This window comes from Heliangelus exortis, chromosome 5 (genome assembly GCF_036169615.1).
Source record: "Heliangelus exortis chromosome 5, bHelExo1.hap1, whole genome shotgun sequence".
Lineage (NCBI taxonomy): Eukaryota > Metazoa > Chordata > Aves > Apodiformes > Trochilidae > Heliangelus > Heliangelus exortis.
In genome coordinates, this window is record NC_092426.1 from 42,245,540 (window position 1) to 42,267,070 (window position 21,531).

Sequence of the window (21,531 nt, forward strand, 5' to 3'; positions counted from 1 at the left end):
TATATATGGACATTTTCAAAGTACTGGAAGCTGTTAGAAATGTGTGTTTTGATGAAATGTGAATGACATAAAAAATACAAGACATGAAAATGTCTGTCAAAGGTGAAATACTTGTTTGTATTCACAGAGATACTGGGAATACAGTTGCAGATGTTTGAGTCAGATTTTTATTAGATCCCCAGAAGCTGTGTCTTCTGTCCTTCTTGCCCATGTTTTGGGTTAATTCAGTTACAGAAACCTTCTGTTTACTTCACAGGCTCTTCAGTGTGAGCATGAAATTGTTCAGATGCTTCTTCAAGAAGCAATGAAACAAACATATAATAGGCTGGGATGTATTTTATCCTGGGAAAAGGAACATCCTTGTGGTTCTTTTGAATTTCAAGTAGGGAAAAGAAAAAGACTCTGATTAGACATGTGCAGGTCCAAAGGGCAGCAGCAGCAGCAGTGAATTGTCACTTGACAGCAGCTTCACCTCCTCTCAGACTTACATCCTCCTCCAAGAATCCCCAAACTCTTTTCTAGCATTCTTGAAAATGTAGTGTGTAGGTTATTTCTTACCACTACACACTCAGTCTTTCTCCCATTGCAGGTAATTTGGGTTTGCTATTGATCCCAGTGATAGCAAGATCAGATACTAAATGATCTACCAGTGATTAAGGACCTGGTTCCAGCTGCTTAACTTATCCCTGGGAGAACTTTCTCACCAGGAAGCCTGCTGAGTCAGTAGAATAAATCTCAGTGTCAATTTTAATGCTTCAGTAAGTGGACTCAGCCAGCTTATGGATTTTATCGTTCTAGAAAAACTTAGATGATGATATGTTACTTTAAAATTTATATTCTTTTATCTTCAAGTAATCTGGTTTCACCCCAAAGCTGAAGGTTAAGTGAGGACAACAAACAACTGCTTGAAAGAGCTTGCTGTATTGTTACATGCAAGGAATAACTCAGAGTTACTATTTAATAGATGAAGTTTGCTATAATTACCATGAAAGTGCCTGACTGGTTCTTTTTTCTGGAGGAAGGATTCTTTTTTGGGGGCTATATGGAGGAGTCAAATCTATAAATAATTTCTTTCTGATTTTGAGAGAGACAAATGCTGGCACACACATCATCCATATTCTGTTTCCCTTAACCCTGCAGACCGAATTGTATCTAACTTTATGCATGCAAATTTTGCTGTAAAATTGCTATTGAATTTAGGTCCCTGAAAAAGCAAGACCCAAGCCCATTTCTTAGCAATTTCTAGAACACAGATAAGCACATCTGACCCAGCTTGGTAAGCAGGGAACTACATAGCAAACGTGTTCAGTACTTTGCTATGAGAGACTCAGTTTATACAAAAATCCTCTTCAGAAGTCGTTCTAATCAAACTGCAAAGAAATTTATAGGTAAACTGAGGCACTGTTCTCTGCTGCTGTTGTCTGCAACCATCACTTAAACCTACTGAAACCTTTAAGCACTTCATAGGGCTCGTGGCTTGGAATATCTGTCAAAATGAAGTTTTAGGTAACTTCTATGTATATACAAGTTTTAAAGAAACATTTCGTTCTGTAATCAGAAAACACATTGTCTTTCTGTGCAAATTATTTCCAGTGTTGAGCTTGGGTTTTTTTGTTTTTGGTTTTTTTTTGGGTTTTTTTTTATTGTTGTTGTTTGTTTGTTTGTTTTGTTTTTTGTTTATTTGTTTTTTGAAATAAATTTATATCTCATTTCATTTTATTCTCATTCCTCTGCACCTGTGAATACTGATGCTTTTTTTTTCTTTCGCCAAGACAGCTTTATCCCTCATTTCATTTTACTGCCATTTCCTCTGTTTCAGCAGCAAGGCTGCTACCTGTGGATATTGGTTGAGCTGTCAGGACGAGTCAGGCTTTTAAGAAAATGAGTTTTGACATTCCTTTCCTTCAGATGATCCCTTGATTTTTTTTTATTTTTTTTTCCCCCAATTACGGCTGAGTGAAAAAGATTTCTGAAGGTAACCCTGGGTTCGTTCCCAGGCTGTCGACCAGGTGGCAGCAGTGCCACGCCGGAGCATCTCCGAATCCCTTTCCCTGCCCCCAAGTGTTGATGCCATTGGCCAATCCGTGTGAAGATGACGGGAGGTAATTGGGTAATTGTATTTTACTGATCACAAGCAGGGAAAAGCAGCGAAGGGGGTGGGGAGGGGGAGAAGGAGAAAGAGAAAGAAGGGGACGGGGGTTGGGGAGTAGGGGGGGGTTTGGAGGGAAAGAGAGGAAAGGAAGGCGAGAAGGGTGAATGTAGGGAAAAGGCTGGCTCTGGGACATCTGCAAATCCTGGGGTGCCGATGAGAGAGAGGTGGGGAGCGAGGGGAAGGCAGAGCAGAGCAAAGCAGCATCAGCAGCAGCTGCCGGGAGCTGGATGCACACACGCAGCCCCCAACCCACGGGCAGGCGCAGGGAGAACCGGAGCTCATGGCAGGGAGGAATTGGGTTTCAGCCGAGCAGAGGGCTGCGTGTTCCGAGGATGCAGCTAAAAACTGAGGAAGGGGGTTTCAGCCGAGCAGAGGGCTGCGTGTTCCGAGGATGCAACTAAAAACTGAAGGGAAGGGCTGCGCTGCTGGGAATGTGTCATCCCGGGAGGGAGGGAGGCAGGAAGGAAGGAAGGAGGAAAAGGGGGAAGATCGCTGGCATGTGGAAGAAGATGGGAGACTAAGTCAGTGCTGTGCGGAGGGGAAACCCAACTTGTGGATCTGAAATACGCCAGGCTGTGCTTGGAAACCGGATCGGATCCGCACTGACAGAGAGGAAGAGAGGGGAAGGGAGTCAGGGACCGACCAGCTCTCCTTTTCCCTCCTCTCTGACTTTCCGTGTTCTCAAAGAGGAATGGAAGTTGATCAATCCCTGCTGCTGGATTGGTATTGCTGCTGACAAAAGATGGAGAGGAAGCCGAAACGAAAAGCAGAGGGTGCTTGTGAAATTTCTGACTGAGGGTACGAATCATGCCTCCTCGGGCTGCTTTTGTGCCCCACCGGGGGAGTTTTAACAAATGAAATATTTTGAGAAGTGTGGGGGGCAAAGGGGAGAGTGGGCGTTAAAAACACCCATCCCAAGAGCTTAAAAATAACAAGGGAATGGATTTATTCTTGACAGCTGGTGGGAACCTTGAATTTTTCTTTGCTCCCTCCTTCATTCCATTTAATGTGAGATTATGAAAACGCAGAGGAGTAGGAGAGAACGCCAAAGGATGTAACGTGGTGTTTGAGGCAAGGAGAGGATGCTGGTGCTGTGGGTTGCTGGCTTTTTGCTGAAATCAAAAATCCAGTTGCGCACTGGGTTGTGATTAGAAATCTAATCAGATATTGGGAGAGAGGGGAGAGGGACCCAAAAGTTTATTATTTTGACTGAGACAAATAAAAATTTGAACGCAGAAGAAGATCCTTTTGTAAAGGAGCGTGGGGGGCAGCGAAGAAGAAGGAGAAGAATGGGAATCCCTGTTCTAATGTGGAGACAGAGGGATTGGATAATTGATAGTGCAGAAACGACAGGGGAAGAAGAAAATTGCCTGACAAGACCTGGATCTTAACAATCACAACAAAATTACATTAAAAGAACACAGATGGAGGATTGCTTCGGAAGAATTAAAGCCATTTCTGCTCTCCTGAGAAGAAATAAATTGTGAGCAATGGAGGGCAGTGGAACCAGGGAGGCAAAAAACCTCAGAAAAAGGAAACCAGGCAAAGGATCCACAGTGGAATGAAAAGTTTCAGAAAGGTGAAGGACTGCTCATCCTCTGCAAGGATTTTTGGGTTTTTTTCCTGTTATTTTAAACCACTCTTCTCCAGTGAAGGGAAACATCGACATCACTACTACAGCAATTTTATGCAGAAAAGTTGACAGCCACATAGAAAATAAAAGACAGAGAAGAAATAAAAATCGTTGGAGGGGGAGAGTTCATCAGCTTTGGGTTGGATTTGCACCTGTTTGGACTGAAATTGATGGGAAATTACAATTGGATACCCGTTATTTCCTTTCTTGGTTTTAATTTTTGTTTGGTTGCTGATATAGTTTTCTAACCCCTCCCCCACCCTAATTTTTGGTAACCATTTGGATTTGCAACTGGATGGTCTTTGAGGATACAGTAAGTACATGTTCCATTTCTTTTTTTTTTTTTTTATTTTTTTTTTAAAGGAAATATGCCCTACTGCCTGTCATCTTTCTTCTTCTTTGTCTCTTTTATTGGTCTTGGATGAATCATCTGATGGGGTTTTGCTAATGGTTGCAGGGGGGGCAGTTGGGAAGGGAGAAGGGAGGTAACAAGGACAGAACTGGATTTTCTCAGAAGCTCTGATGTTCTTAGTTGGCTCTAACCTTGGTAGGATGATGCAGATGCCTGCCTGTGTCTCTCTCTGTAGCATTTGTAAATGTTAACTAGCAAAAAAAAAAAAAACTGCATTGAGTGGGGGGTGCTGCCTGATTGCCCAGGCTGTACCAGTGGATGCAAGCTGCATAGAATTTGGTGCACAGAGGAGGTTTATGTATTTATTTATTTAGATTTAGTGAGTGGTTTAAAATAGAGAGGCTCTGATTTGGATGCTGGCATCCAGTCTGACATTGCAGATCAATATGGTGTATTCATAGGAATATTTTAAGATCAAGCAGTGAGGTGAATAATGGCTTTTGACTCGTGGAGGACAAAGGTTTTTAAGGGGTTTTGAGGAGGCATCTGGAGAAATGGCACCTCCATTACTACTCCATTGCTAAGAAAAAGCAGCAGCAGCAGAGAGGTGGCATTCTGCTATTGAAGGGGAGTTGAGGGAACTGCTGTATGAGCCACCTGTGCCCTCCAGATCTCCAAGCAAATTCTTGGTGATGTGGTGAATATTTCAGGGTGCCCTAGGACTTTGATGGCAGTTGAAGAGGATTTACTTTGATTGAAAAACTGTGAGAGAATACTGTGGTGTTATTTTTAGGAGTTTTAATAGGAGTTTTTTGTCGTTATGCAATAAAGGAAATAATTTTAAAAATGGCTTGTAAACAGTGGGGGTCACAGATTGTCAGTGATGTGCAGTGGATCAATAAACGTTCTTTCCTTTCTGGACAAATATGCTGACAAATGTGTGTGGAATGAAGTGAGGATAACATGGTCCTTGTTTTCCTGTGGGAAGGAGCACTGCTTCCATCCCCTCTCCTGGCTTAGGTTATAGATAAGGAGTTTTCCTTCTCTTTCTTGGCCTTCTCCCTCACCTCTGTCCTTCTCAGCCATGGCCTTTGTGTGTTGGGGCTCCAGCTCAAAGCATTAGGCTAAAATTGCTGGAGAAGGAGAGAGAACCAATTTTTGAACAAGGCATTGAGCTGATCTGGGTCCTTTCTGGCAGGCATGGTGCAGAATTGGCTTTGCCACCCATTTTACTTTTCTGATGTGCAATATTCTAGAAGGAGGGGGAAGAAGCTGGGCATGGGAGAGATGTTGGTAGAGCTGGATTTTAATTCTATTCTGGCATCATTCCCCTCTTCACGAGCTTCCTGTGTGAAACAATGCAGAGCAGAGCTCTAACTTCCCTGGCAAAATACATAAATATTAGCATTTTGCTCTCCCCCTCCTTTCTGCATTCACTCACAGCACCATTGTTTCTTCATATAAATGTCCTGAGTCTTTTGGCATAATAAAAATGAGGCCTGCCTCTCAAACTTATCCCATGGGCTTCTGTTTGGAGGTCATGCCTCTAAAACTTTGGCTACTTGTACAGGATTAACACTTGGGGTGCAATTCTGCTCCCAAGGAAATCTCTGGGAGTTTTTGTTCAGCCATGCTAACAAATCAGGCTCTTTGTGCTCTTGTGTCTAGAAAAAGAAGGAAGCAGGCACAGCAAAAATTGTTCCTTCCAGCTCCAATTGCTCTCAGCTTTCTCACTATAACTAAATCAGTTGTTTAGTATGGAGTGATTTAGCCTCATTTATTTCTCTGGGCACATGTTTCCTGGTGGGACACTAAATGGTGTTAAGTTTTTCAGCAGCTGAAATAAGTACAGAACTCTGTTCTCCACTCCTTCAGATATCATTATGTATGTCTGAGCTCTGTTGTGGGCTACACTTACATCAGCAGTTGCAGTAATAGAGCAGCTAAATATATGTTAGGCTGCTGCTCAGTAATTATTGAAGGGAAAAGAAGCTGGCTAAGGAAAAGGTTATCTTGAAGCTTTTCCTTGGGTTTCTGTGAACACAGAAACAGCAAACTTGATAGAGCAATTCCAGCTTTTGATGACAGAAAGCTGCCAAAGGTGCCTCATTCATTTTGTACCATAACTAGCAGGAGGATTTCCTTGGTGCAGTAAGGAGGCACTGGGCACCTTTAGCCTCTGGTTTGGCCTGGAATAGGCAAACCTTGTCAGCATTTAAAATCTAGGGATGCTTTTCTGCTTCCCAGGGGGCACCAGATTCCCATTGCAGTGAATCATTCCTTTAATACAGTAGCCAAAAGACACCTAGAGCAATGTAGAATTTAAGTTATTGAATTTCAAAGTGGGATCATCACAGGCAATCATTCTGTTAATGACCCCAGGCAGCTGGAATTTTTGGCACTGTCAAAGGAATAAATATTTCTATATTTAGGCACCAAATGTACAGAGAAAGGTATGCAGTAAGGTCATGCTCTGTTTGTTCTGGTTGGCTTTCCAGGAAGTCAGAGATTACACCTCAGACCTCAGATGTTTCTTGTAGTAATACAAGAGAGCAGCTAGTTGGTGGCTTTCCATGTGTCAGGAATAACTTGCACTGATCTAGAATAGGATCAGGATTGGATTGCTGCAGCAGTACATTTTGGGTCACAGTATCTCCTATCCTGATAGCACTGATGAGTGATAAATGGACTTTGGGTGAGGCCCAGGATAGGGTGTTGTAGCCATGAACCAATGCAAGCAGTTCTGTGGGGCTGAAGGAAAAAAAAAGGGATTCCTGAGGTGGTTCCACAGCTCCCTACATATGGGCTTTAAAATTATTTGCCTGTGACCTAAAAAGCTATCTTCCATTTGACATTAAGAGTCTTGCTGTCACAGTATGAGCCAGAAAGATTTTGAATGGGGCTCAGGACAGGATTTTAGCACATTTCAAGAGAGAGCTTTGTGCTGGTGAAAACTCATAAACCAAGCTGTCAGAAGAGTGAAGCTGCCATGTGTTGGCTGAGGGGGTGCCCTGTGTGCAGCTGCAGGGGGTGAGAGCTTCCATCCCAGTCTCCTCCCTCTGCCTGCTCTTTGACTTGGAGGTATCCATCCCTTTCCTGCTGATTGCCAGGGAGGGGATGAGGAGAGAGACAGGGATGCTGGAATTACTGCTGCTTACAGTCTGGGAGGAAAATGGCTCTGAGGAGCTGCAGGTAGCACTCACCAAGTCATTTTTGGAGTAGTCAAGCTGACTGGGCTTTGGAGTACTATTAGCTGGGGCTCTGCTTTATCTCCATCCATCCCTTGCCAGGTACTCTATGGAAATCAGGATAAAAAGCAAGCCTCCTCCAATTATAAAGGTGTTATTCCCACAGGACAACCCAGATGAGGATTTAGGAATAGGAGGAGCCAGAGGGGTCTGAAAGCTGAAGCCTGGCAGGGTGGGCAAGGAGCTGCCCTGAGAAAGAATTCTGTCTCCTCTTCCTGGCATGGCAGAAGACACTGGGGCTTGGCATCTGCCCCTTGGGAGTGGTTTATTTACTGATGTTACTCAGAAAAGGAGGGTACCTGTTTAGCTGGACTGTCCTGGACATTTTTTCTCTTGGGGGGGATAGAACTGGGGACACAGAAGGGGAGCCAAGTGTGCTGGTGGTGTCTTTTTAATTGTGTATTCACAAGCTGCAATCCATGGAATTAACGTGTAATTCCTGGTAGGGGGCCTGGGTAATTTACTATCTGTTAGTGGAAAAGGCAAAAATCAGATGTTTGTGCATGCACACAATAAAAAAGAATCAGAATTTACATTTGGTATCCAAGGAAGCAAGAACAGAATCCTGCAGGGCTTTCTGTTCATTGTTTGAATGTTGCCATAGCAATAGCTCAGGGCACAAGTTACGTGTTTTTCACTTCTGGAGTTGAGCTTTTCTTCCTTCTCTCACTCTGTTTTTCTTTCTCTTGTGATACACAACAGCCAGGGGTGTTTCCACATTAATAGGGAAAGGTGTTTGAAGGCTGCATTACCTGCTCACATACGGCTGCTTGTCTCTTCTTCCCTGTCATTTGCTGAGATGTTGGAAACCCCAATTCAGAGGAAATTGCTGGGCAGAAGTGGAGTGTGAAGCTCTTGTTGTTAGGACATTGGGCATGTTAGAATATTTTGTGCAGTGCTGATACAGGAATTGGATTGCTGCAGGCAAGAGAAGTGGAGCAGTCACTGACAATCAGAAACAACAATGAACTTCCCAGGACCCAATCTTTTCCTTGGGCCCATTAAAATGCATTTCAGGTATATCCCAGAGCTCCTGTGTTTTTGAATACTGACTTGCTGCTGTAAGAACTGTTGAAATTCTGCTGTCACAGTGCTGAGACAAGATTGCTGCTTGGGAAAGGAGGGCGGCAGCATTAGACCACTGAAAAAACCCAAAACCTTCCCAGAATATCTGCTGCAGAGCTTGTCCTTGTTATGTCAGGGCTGTGGGGGAGCAATATAGCTCGGGAACCAGGAAAATTAAAAAGGAAACTAACCAACCTTGAAACAGAACAAAAAAACCCCTCCAGTAACAATGATTTCACATACACCTGAATAAAGCTTACTCAGAAGTAGCACAGCAAGGTAAGTTAAATGAATGGGGTTTTGTTCTGCAAACCAGCAGCAATTTGGGGCATTCAGTAGTGTATTTTGTCTTTGAGGGAGCTCTTTTTAGTTCTTTGGCAGCTATGGGAATCATACATTAAAATAACCCTCAGCAATATGGATGTGGCTTCCTTTCAGGTTTGCGTGGACTGACCTGCAGGTTGCTGCTTTTCCATCACTTTGCATGCAAGAATGTTTGCTGTAAGGGTCAGACCTACTCCTCAAAGCCACTGGTAGTAGTTTCAAAAAAGTATTAGTGTACTTCAGATCTCCTGCACGTTTTGGTCTTGCTTACAAACCTTTTTGCAGTTTCACATCAGTTATCTCTTCCCTCATACGCCATGTTCCATGGAAAATAAGAGCCAGGCATCCATCAGAGGAGTGCAGCAGGAATGGGAACAGTGCAGTTTACCTACTTGTACCTCAGTCATGATCCTAAACAAAAGTCTTCCTTAAAACACCAAGCACTCACTAATTCCCTTTATGCACCTAGAACTGTCCCCAGCATCTTTGAGATGGCAAAAAAAAGGTGGCTGGGTATGATGGGGATGAGGGCTGCTTCCATTACTTCTCCTGCACTGGGCTCTGCTGCCCACTCCTCAAACTGCTGAAGCCCATCAGATTTCACTGGATTTTAACTGGATTTAACTGGATTTAGCTGGATTTAGCTGGAATTTGAAGTAGGGTGCTAGGGATGAAATGTCCTCATCAGCTGTAGTCCAAAATATATAACATGCTAACAGCATATATAAAAAATACAATATCTGTATATAATAACTGATGGATTAATTAAGTCATCTGGCCTTTGTTTAAAAAAGCCTCAATCTATATTAAAAAAAAAATTATAATATCTTGGAGCTGAATTGTCAGTCATGGCTAAGAGAACTGTAATGGGATAATATCTGTACACTGACTTTTCACATCAATAACTGGATATTGTGACATGTTACAATTTGTTTTTACAAAAATGTTACAGCTTACATTTTAAAGGCTACAGAAAATTATCTACAAGGACAGAATAGGGTTGGGTTAAGGAGCCAATTTTTCCTTCCTCGGTGCGTGCAAGTTTTAAATGAAGTGCACAAAGATGTATTAAATTCCTTGAGCTTCTTTGCCAAAGGGCATCCATGTTGTGTTAAGGGGTTTTTATTCAGCTGTTTGGTTTTACAAGAAATTTCCCTGTCAGTACTCTATTTGTGAGCCCTTATTGGACGGGCAGGTTCTTCTGCAAGTGGTTCTATGTTATTTTTCCAGAGGCAAGCTTTTCTGTTTGTGACATCATTTAAAGAACTGAGGCTCATTTTTGTTTGGGTTGTTGGTGAGAGCTGATCCGGGGAAGGGCCCCATCAGCCTCTCAGGTTGCTCCTTTGCACTGCCCAGACCCCTTCAATAAGAGCTTTGTTGTATTTCATGTGAATTTTGACTGTGTATGGTGCAGGGAATTAAAACCAGAGTGCAATTCCCTTTTGAACTGGAAAGGGGTTGAAAAACCTCACCTTCAGTGACTATTGTTATACCTTTTTCTATAATGTCCATTTCTGTGGGTAGCCTGGCCCTAAAGATTGGCTGTGTGCATTGCTTAAGTAAAGGCCTGGAGGTGGCTGTTAAAGGCTACAGAATCCAACCAGACCAGAGGATGGCTTAGTCCCTAAGTAACTGCACTTAACATGGAAAAAATAATTGTGGTTTTTAGTAGGAAAATTTTAATTCTGGGTATATGTATGAAAATCTCATGCAGCAGTAGAATGTCACTGAGAATTGCAGAGAAATAGAGAGAATTTCTTATCAGGTATTGTATCTGATTTGAAGTATGAATATATTATATATAGATATGAATATATAGATATCATATATCTATATATCTATGTATTAGATACTATTAATTATAGATTAATTAGATATATATTTATTAGATACAATTATATAATATCTCTATGTATTTCTCTATTGTCTATATTACGAACTTATATATCTTCAGTTCAGAGAGCTAAACAAAAGAACATGTACATCTTTTATCCTTAAACAGTCCATTAATGAAACATTGACATGAAAATTCTGGAGAACAGAATGAAAATTCTGGAGACATGGGTCAAAAATGTCTTTCTTATACTTCCATTCTTAAGAAAGGTTGGTTTTTTTTGGTTTTTTTTTTTTTATCTGCCAGCATAACTTTTATATTCAGCCTCTGATTTATTTTTTTTTTTCCCTCTTGACTTATTTTACCTTAGGCATAAGTTGATCTGAATAAACAAACAAATTTCCTTCCTTAACATTAAGCAAGATCCCCAGCCTGCCAATTGGTACTCTTAAGAGTAAATGCTTGCAAACACGAGTTTATTCAAATATCCCTTTGATATTCAGGCTCTAAGCAAGCCGATAAGGAGCATTCAGGTAAAAGCTATTCTGGCTTTCTACATGTTTTACACTGGAATTACATTCATGTATTTTCAGTTTGAAAAGCACAGTGCCTTGACTCTCTTCCTTGGATGTTTTTAGTTTACCTGCTCTGTCGGTGTTGCAGTAGCACACAAGCTTTAAAGCTGTAAAGTTATTTTCATCACAGTTCATAATTTTGTTGCTTCTGTTTGACTTGCTGATGCTTAATTGCTGGATGAGTCTTCCATAGTGCCCCTTGAATATATAGAATTAATCCTTTGGTGCTTGCTGGAACCTGGGCAGCTGCTTTCTTTGTCTTAGTGGAAAATTAGGATGAATTCTGTGTGAGAGATGCAGACAGCTGATTGCTAAGTTTAATATCTATCTGCAAGTGGCTGGAAGGATTTTGGCTGTGTTAAGGGCTAACTTTTACTTTTTCTGGGAGGTATTTACTCCTGGCAATCCTTGTTGTGTTTCTCTTATATGGACTTTGCTTACCTTGCACACAGGAGGGAAGGGATGAAGCCAGTCACTGGTGCTGGGTTTGAAATGGCAACGAGTTCTCTGCTATCAGATTCTCTCTTCCAGCCTCATCCCTTCCCCCCTCTGCTGAGGAGCAGACAGAGAACCTGGGAAGAGTGTGTGGACTTTGGAATGTGACTCAGAGGTCAAGAGACTCAGAGTCTCGGGAAGAAAGTGTAAGTCACAGTTTAAGAGAATTTGCTGTGCCCAGGCTGCCCCTGGGGACCTCCCAGCACAACCAGGGGGTTGTTGATGTCTCAGGTTCTCACATTGTCAGATGCCATGAGTTTGCATGGGAAGAGATGTCTCCCACTGAATTAGAAATGCTGTGATGAGGGGAAAATGTGTATTTGAGAAAGGTTTTTCACGAGCAGCTCTTTGGCTGAATTTAAGGTTCCTATCACAGTGTTACTGTTCCTATACACGAATCACTGCTTAAAATTCAGCAATACAGTAAAATGAAGTTCAATTAGATGTCTGGGAGGGGAATAATGTAGTCCTTTTTTTTTTCTTCCTTAAATCTGTGGAGGTAACAACACCATTAAGACACCTAAATTGACACCACCAGCATGCTTGCCTTTGCTTGGCATATTAAGTAGATTTTAAAATTTGAATTTAACATAGAGTCTTTGGTTTTTTTGTTCTGAAAGGTGTGTTGTTGAGTGGCTTTGGTGAATTGCTTTATTGTTCATTGATCACATAATTATTCGGTTTGGTATTCCTTTTCTTTTTTTTTTTGTCTTCCCCTTAGCATTCATACCTCATATTCTTTTAAAAGCCCTGGGAAAATTTTAAATTAATTCAGAGTTCTTTATCAAAGTTTGTGCATTGGTTAAATTCCATGTTGCTGCAATGATAGGGACAGAAGTTATATATATATAGAAGTACCTCAACAGTTAATGAACCAAATATGGGAGAAATTATTAATGTGTTCAGAACTCATGTTTCCCATTGGAAGCAGGAGACAGTTATAGCAAATTTTGGAACAGGCTACTCCTACAGGGTCATATCTTGTTAAATGGAATAAATTGGATGAGTCAGAGGCATGACTGTCTAGGAATGTAAAGAAAATAATTGACACTCTATCTCCCAAACATACTGTTATTTTATTGGGGTTTTGTGGTGGGGATGAAGAGATGAACTCCAGCTGATTCAGAGAACTATAGAATAGAATAATAGAGTTTTAGGATCTGCTGGGTTGGAGGGGACCCAAAAGGATCATCAAGTCCAACTTGATGGTTCTCTTTTTTGCAGTTTTCTTTAGTTTGTGTTCTGCAAAGCAGATCTCCTTCAGACCTTCAGATCTTCTTCCTTTCCTACACCCCACACCCCCTTCTTTCATCCAAAAATCTCTGTGTTCATAAATTTTTCAAATCTGATTTGCCTCTTCTCTAATACCAGAGTTATCCCACTAAAATGGTAATAGTGTGTGTGTAACAGTGGACTGAAAGTAGAAAGCTAAAGGGCTGCTTCAAATCTTAGCAGGTTTCAGTCCACCCTCTGAGCGTGCCAAGAAATGCCAAGAAATTGTTATCCTACCCCAGCTCCAGAATGCTGTGAAAACCCAGCATGGTGTGACTGATTCCACTGAACAGCATCATTATGACTAAAATTATCCAATGCTGTGTTGTCTTTTTATTCATAGCTGCTAGGAGTCAGACTGCTTCACCATGGACAGAATAAATTTAATAAATATGGGTGAAAAGCAGGAATAGCCTTTGGAATGAGTGTTGCCCAAAAGCAGCAGCAGTGAAAGGCAAACGCTGTCCCTAGTTGTGATATCCTTGCATCCAAACACCATCAGCACATCAGGCTTCTTGGGAGGGAAGCAAGCTCCTGTTACCAGATGGAAAATTAAACTAGGCATTTCTCATCCCTCAAAAAGTTGGTGCCAAAATAGAAATGTCTAAATATTTTAAAAATGCTAATCTGCAATGTTTTGAAAGATCTGAAATTAAGAAATCATTCTTTTTAAAAAAACGTAAGCTTCCTTATGAGGATGATTGGGTTTTGCTTCGTGCTCCCAATTAACTTTCCCAGGGTGAGTTGAGCTGTTCCTGGGTAGTTTCATTCTTACTGAATGAAGTAAGCTGTGGGTAAGGTGTGAGTAAATGAGAGGCAGGTTTTATGCACAGTAACTAAAAGCAGTGAGTGACCATCCCAGTTCAGCTCTCCCCAAAGAACAAGGACACGGGGTGTTAATGCCTTTGGACAAGGAATCCTCAGTATGCATTTTCCAGACCTTGTATTTCTAGTTTCTTGCTCAGCAGCATCCCAGAAGGCATGGGAGGTAACCACCACAATTACCTGTGGTAGCAGAGGGTACAAGCTGAACACTTCAAACTTCAGTTTGGGGAAAACAACTAAACCTACATCTGAACACGTTCACATCCAGTGCTTGCCTCTGCCAAAAATCTCAGGAGTTGCAGTTCTCAGGAACTCCAGCTCCTGGAACACCATTAAAAAATGTTGACTCATAAGATAAAGTAAATAATGTATTTAATCAGACTTGTCTTTGAAATAAGAAAGAATTAATGCAGTTTGATTTCACCTTTGCCTTTTCAAAGATTATGTTGCTAGATATCAGAGTGCTTGAACAGTCCAGAAGATGAATGATCACTTTGTAGTCCTGTGGTACAGGCTATGCAAACATTTATTAAATGGAACTGATAAATGTAGTTCAGCTTAACTGTGCAGTTGCATTTATTGCTAGATCAAATTGATATATATTCACCACATGTATCCTGAGTCCAGTCCTGCTGTGTAAGAATGTTAGAATGAGATGCACAGAATTTCCACCATGCTTTATCCTTATTTCTTGTATAGTAACACCTGATTCTTGTATAAAATCTGCTTTAATTTTGCTAAGAACAGAATATTGCAGGGAACATACATAGCAACAGACTCTCTGTGTTAGTAACTGCTTTTCACTGAGCAAAATATGACATTATTAAATATCAAATGTGCAATCAAGAAACAACTGGATTTCTTTTGTAGTGTCCCAGAGCTGGCCCAGAGTGTTAAATCAGGGGTCACTGGTAGGTTCTGATGCATCCATGTGAACAAGGAGAATACACACACAGAGTCCAAATAGAGCCTGATACATTAAAAGAACCATTTCACCCTTTTCTTCCTCTTCCTTCAAAGGCATTTAGTACAGTGTTAATTCTTAGAAAAAGTTGGGATTTTCTGCAGTGTTTTGGTTTTGTTTTCCCATGGCTTCTACTGCTTCTCTGAGTGGTTGTACAGATAAAACAGACAGAAGGAGCTCTGGAGTCATCAAGATGCAGTAACCCAGAGATACTGATGGTGTCTTTCTCCTAAAAGACAAACATCTAATGCTTGCTTCTGTGCAGAGCAGTGTAAGTGCAAAATTTAATGCTGCTGTTACATGTATTGTCAAAATTATATGTCATTATTTGGCTAGAAACCTATTGCTCATTATTAACAAATGAAGCAACAAAAAAAACCAACAACCCACACTTAAATAATGGTGACTTAAGATATATTTATAAAAGTGAAAGAGTGTATTAAAAATTATAATTAGTTCATGACCACGAATTGAATACATGTATGAAAAACCCAGCTTGAAAATGCAAATTATTTTATTGTGCATGACTTGGCAATATGGATGAGAGTAAATGAAAAGCTTGACTGATGAGCTGTTCAAATCCTTCACTAGGGGAAGTAATATCCAGGAATCCCAGGAAGAGCACTGTGATTTAGTTACATTTCCAGCTCAGGCCTTAATCCATAGGAAAAACAATTTATTGCAACTGTTCATCTTATTACCTTCTTTGCATAAGCCTTTTTCAGCCTACTTTTGGGTTAGCAGTCACTGTTTCAGACTTTCTTCTACTCACAGCCTTTATCATCCTGACTGAAAAGGAAATGTAGACCTCAGGGCAGCCCCCATGGGGTCTGCAAGTGCCCTGCAGGACCAGGGGCAGGACTGGATCTCTCTGCCATGCAGGACTGAGACACAGAAGAGAAATGCAAGGCACTATAATAAGCCAAGTGCAAAATTGGATTACAAAGTCATTAGAGGATGTAGTTGTTCAGCACCTTTTAGGCCCTTGAGAAAGATTATTAAATACATGAAAATGGGTTTAGAGCTAAGCATTCTTTTTTTTTTTTTTTTTTTTTCCAAATAGTGCTTATTAAACTTCTAATTACTATGCATAATACTGAATCATATCACATATAAAATCTAAAACACCTGTAAAAGTAGGTCTGTGCCTCTGTAAAAACATTAAACCATTGTCTGCCCCCTGCCTCCATACCTGTTTCAGTAAGTTAGAAGTCTAGATAACAAAAAAGCTTATTTTTCTCCTTTCTGGCCTTTTGAATTTCAAACCAGACTGCCTCAAAAAACAACCTTCAAGCCATGTAAACTTGTTGCATTTCTACTTATTTGATTTTTATATACTTTTAAGTGAATTGCTTTTGTTGTATATTTAGGAGAAAATATTTGATATTTAGTATCCTGCAGTTTTTCTGATCTGCTGCCCTTTTTTGATCTGTCACTCCTGAAAAGAGTTTGCTGTGGTTGTCTGATTTATAAATGCCCTTCAGTGAGTGCAGGCTGCTAGCAGATCAGCACCCCTTAACCTCCCCTCTGCCAGACAAACCCAGCAAACCCTGCTCCTCATCCTCTTCTCCTGGACAGATGCTCTTGACCCTGACACTCCAGGAAGCCTACTCTGAGCCCTCTCCAGGGCTCATATGGAGAAACCATATCCCTCTTGAAATCTGGTGCCCCAAAACTCAATCCTGTGTTATAATTCCAGCCTCACTAGTGCCAGGTAGAGAAGGATAATCCTTGGTGTTAGATCCAGTGTGGGGTTTATATCCAGACTGGGAACAATGGCAGGGGTGGTTGTGTCCAGCCTGATCTCCAGCATCTCAGCACCTCCAGCATCTCAGCATCTCAGCATCATCTCCTGATGCTCAGCATCATCTCCAGCATCTCAGCATCATCTCCTGATGCTCAGCATCATCTCCAGCATCTCAGCATCATCTGCTGCTTAGCATCATCTCCTGATGCTCAGCATCTCAGGGCTCAGCCTGGGTGCAGCTGTGGTGCTTTCAAACATCTGCACTTGGTGAAGTTTATTATGTTCCTGTTGACTCAGTCCCTGTGTTTCTCAGAACCCTTTTACTGTCAGAGCTGAAATAAGTAGTGGCATTTGAAGATAGGGTTCTAGGGTTAGATCATTTCTTAGATTCAATAAATTTGAGTTTGCTTCTCTCTTTCACTAAAGATCTGTGATTTTTAATATATTATTTTCACTGTTTTTCTTAGTAGAAACACAGTTACTTTTTTTTTTTTTTTTTTCTGATGTCTGATAAATACAGTCAGTATTTTGATCTGATTGACAATTCTAACAGTCAGCATCCCATCAGGTATAATTATTGCTGTTACCCTTCAGGTCTTGGCAGGAGCTGGGTGCCTGGGCCCAGGACATGGCAGCAGAAGGATGCTCTGCTGCTGTGCTTCTTGTTTGCCTCCTTAGGTGAATGAGAGCAAGGCTGCATTTGAATTGACTCCAGTTTTGACACTCACATAATTTGCTCTGAGGTCTGGCTCTTGGCTTCCTGAACCTGCTGAGAATGATCTGATCCAAAGGAAAGTTGAGCCCTACTGTGAAAAAGCTTTTTGAAGTGTTCACCATTTCTGTAAAGAGATCATAGCCCCTTTTCCCTGTAATAAAATATGCCATTTTCAGAAATATTCCTCCTTGATCCATACATAATGGACATGTCACTGTTCATTATGCTCCCTCTAATTACCCTAACATGAGACTGGGTGGGTAATTTTTTATTTAACTGTTTCTGACAAATGACCAACCCTTGAGACAAATTAGGCTAAATTATTTCTTTTTCTGAGGCAATCATTCACTTATCTCACAATGCCTCTCCCAAGAGGTTGTAAGGGTTTAGGTGAATTACCAGGACAAGAAAACCATCTTGCCTTATCTTATCCATTGTTTGCATCTTCAGATAAAGTATTGTTTCTGTCTCTTAATAGGAACTCACACACTAGTTCTGTCTTTAGTTACAATGAGTGAATACTCCTCAAACAGAAAAAGCATAATGATCAGAGGTAAATAAATAATTTAATAAATTCATGTCAAATTCCACAATGAGTTGTTTTTAAGAAACATTTTTCCATGCTTATCAGAAAGAAATACAAATATTGTCACTGGGTTGGGTTTTTTCTGCTTGCAGTGACATTTAGTGTGCAGAAACAAAATTTGAACAGGTTTACATCCTTTAAAAGTTTCTGCTCTTGCCCAGCAAACACCATGAAGTCATTTAAACAGCTGACAAAATTTTCTGTTGCATTTCTCTCACCCAAAGGCAGTAGAGGCTCTTAAATGAAGCCTTTATTAACTATTTTATTGCAGATTACAAGTAAAATGCAAGTTAAGCAAACTCCACTGAGTGTAGTTGTAAGGGTGTTGAGGGGACTGATGCAAAATCTTATGTTTCAGACACTTGTTGCAAGAGACTCTGCAAACAGATTATGATTTTTCTACTGAAAAAACCCAATAATATAGAGTAATTGAATGGTTGGGATAGAAGGAATCTTAAACATCATCTGGTTCTGTCCCCCCTGGTACAGGCAGGGACATCTCCCACCAGACCAGGTTTGCTGTGGTCATCAGTACATCTGTATTAGAAATGCAGAGTTAAAAGTTTTTCAGTTATTTTAAGTTCTATACCAAGTGTATTTAATTTGGATTTATTTCAATACTAAAATGTAGGCAATGGCATAATAAAACTTAGCAGTCTGTAGAAATCCATTCATGAAATTTTTTTATAGACGCTCACTAATTGTGATCCCACCAATTCATGGTGGCTGATTAAAAATATATAATTCTTTTTCAAAGGAGTGGGTTGCCCTACATTTTTTTAATGGCCTGTGTCCAATGGGTTCTTCTATGAATAACCAACTTAAAATTCCTTTAAAGTCTGACTTTACAAACCACTGATGATACATAACTTTGAACTTACTGGGAGTTGTTACCCTGAATTACAGGCTGTAAGGTTTCCATCACTGGGTACCCAAATCAGAACTTTAAAAAAATCATCTCGGTTTATTTCTTCTTTTAAAAGAACCAACCAAACCTGTTTGGCTGTAATTCAGCCCTTTAGACCCCTACCATTGCAGTATAGCACCAAGCTAAGGTAACATACTTCAGTTATTATATCACATTTTTATATAATGGTGATTTTTTCTGTTCGGATGATGATCATCCATTATGAGAATAATTGGCATAAGCTGAAAAGTTTTTTCTTGTTGCAGTATCTGTAGTTTGACAGATACTTTCCAGAAAGAAAGAACAAATTCAATCTCTGCTAAAAATTTGCATAATGTATATATTGTCTAGTCAATAAATTGTGAAACAAGAAGAACAAAGTGTTCTGTATTTTTCTGTATTTTACAGAAGAATAAGAGAAGAAACCAAATTGTCAGGATGTTAAACAGGTGACCCAAGGCTATGTTACATACGTATTTTCAGAGTGTTGTGCTGCCATCCAGAGGGACCTGGAAGGGCTGGAGAAATGGGCTGGCAGAAATCCCCTGATTCAACATGGAAAGGTGGAAAATCCTGGCCTGGGAAGGGAGAATCCCCTGGAGCAGGGCTGGGGGCTGCCTAAGCAGGGGGCTTGACCAAGGTGACTTCCAGGGGTCCCTTCCAGCCTCAGCCATTCCCTGGTATTTCCATAGACTGCTCTGTGTAAGCACTGGATCCATGAGATGACTCTGGCCCAAATTTCACTGCTTTTTTTTAAATTTAACTCAGAGTGATTATTACCATCAGGTCAGGCATTTCATGGCAGCTGCTGACCATCTGGAACAGCTGAAACCATATATATAAATTTAACTAATTTCAGTGAAGAATAGCCAAGCTAAAACTCATCATTAGTGTTAGAAACTGTCATAGTTAATTGACATTTAAAAAATGCTAATTTCTTTTTTTTTTTTTTTTTTTTGTTTAAACCTTCTGTGACTCACAACTCTAACTTGTGGTTAGTCTTATGAAGTTTATATATATATGCCAGGTACAAAAGTACAGAAAGTACTAGAAAAGCATGGGTTTTTTTGTTTAATGTTGCAATAATTTTATTATGGACTATGTTCTATAAAGCCTCATTATCACATGAAATAGTAGGTGACAGAGCACTAACATTATATATATATGTATATATATAACCCAAGGCTGATAATTACTACCATTACAATTGAAATTAATAATTAATGGCAAACTAATTTAAAAATTAATGAAGAAGGTTCTTGTTACAGCAGAAGTAAGCGTTTGCTGGCTTTGGCTAGCAGATTACTTTTGTTCTTAACTTTAACAGCTTAGTTTTTCAACTGGAATCAGGAGGCTTGGCCCATAACTCTGTTTCTCTGGGTCCTGCTTGCTTTGTCTTTGTCTTGCTTGGTATCACAGGATCAAGAAATCCAAGAGGATATTTTTTTAACCAATATTAATTCTTGCATTTTTGTGTCCTTGAAATGATGGCTGAGATTACTTCCTGCATCTCCAAGGGGGCTGTTGCTTTTGCTTGGGCAGGGAACAGACACTTCTCAATTCTTCAGAGCTGCCTTTGGGGTTGATAAAAAGATCTTCTTTTCCTGTATTTTTCCATTCTGCTCAAACTAGGAGTTACCCCCACTTACCCAGTAGCTTAATTCTTAGTGGCTGGTTGGTAGTATTTGAGTGTCATTTGAATTTTCCTTCTTTTTTGCTGCCTGGTGTGTTTCTTTGTCATGCAGACCTGGTTTTACCCCCTCCATAGACTCCAGTACGTTCTTATGGGAGTCACTAGCAGGGCTTGTGTTGAATTTTTCCATTTCAATTTTTGGCTTATTTCAAACCCCATTGATTAGGTTTGCCTGCTACACTTATTGTTGCTTAATTGTGGTAGATGTATTGAAAATGTATCTGAAGTGGATGTCTACGTATAGAATTGGTATAGGGAAATTATATAGTTAAAATAAAATATCATAAAAGCATGATGAAATTCAGAGCTATGATCTTCCAAGTCCCAGTTTGGTGACCAGTCTATCTGAACTTCCATAGAACTGACCTTATTTTGGATACAGATATTTTAATTTAAAATTAAAGTGGTTTGGGCACTGTGATTGCAGTATGGACTTGCTCTTCTTTTATGTATGCTTTCCTGAATTTAGGGAGCATCGACAGCTGCTACAGTTGATGCTGAGTAAACATTTTTATTAGTAATTTAAATATCTGTAGAGTGCAGAAAATCCTCTCTTCCCAGTGACTGCTCCTGAGGTTGCTCAGCTCTTCAGAGGGTTAGTGCCTGTCACAGCCTGCTTCTCACATGGTACTACAGATGTCACTTGCAATCTCTGAGTAGAGCAGACTTCCACTGCTGTCACTGTGGATTATTTTGTGTTATTGGGGTTGTTTTGCTGTGCTTAGAATGTGAGTCCATCCCTTATGAAGTGATCACACTCTGGAAGGGGACTGCTGGAGCAGTCATAAACAAGTCGCTGGAGATGTGGGAAGAGGAAAGCCTTGAGGTTTTTGTATAATAACAATAAAAATAATTACTCCCCTGAATATTTCAAAGAAAACCTTTGAAATATTCAAAGAAAGCCTCTCCAGAATATCAAACCAGGCTGTTGATGTGACACTAATAATAACACTTAATTCTCTTATCAGCTTTGTCAGGTCCTTGTTGTTTTAATGTTTTTTATGCCGTGCACATTCCCACACACTTTGTGGGGTACCAGTAGGATGCAGGGGGCACTTAGCACCAAAGAGCAGATCCCCAAAGCCTCGGGGCACTGACCTGCCCTTTTGTTCCATGTAAAGTACTGACAGAATGCCATGGTTTG

The 21,531-nt window shown here is 40.4% G+C and overlaps 1 protein-coding gene across 4 annotated transcripts in view; it reads left to right on the plus strand.

Annotated features, from left to right (window-relative positions):
• Positions 1 to 2,229: 2,229 nt before the first annotated feature.
• Positions 2,230 to 21,531, plus strand: part of LRRC4C (leucine rich repeat containing 4C) — a 76,787-nt gene continuing 57,485 nt past the window's right edge. For all 4 annotated transcript variants that reach the window (XM_071745000.1, XM_071745002.1, XM_071745001.1 and 1 more), the window contains exon 1: positions 2,230 to 4,098. The gene's annotated coding sequence lies outside the window, so the exon portion shown is untranslated. The remainder of the gene's footprint in view (positions 4,099 to 21,531) is intronic.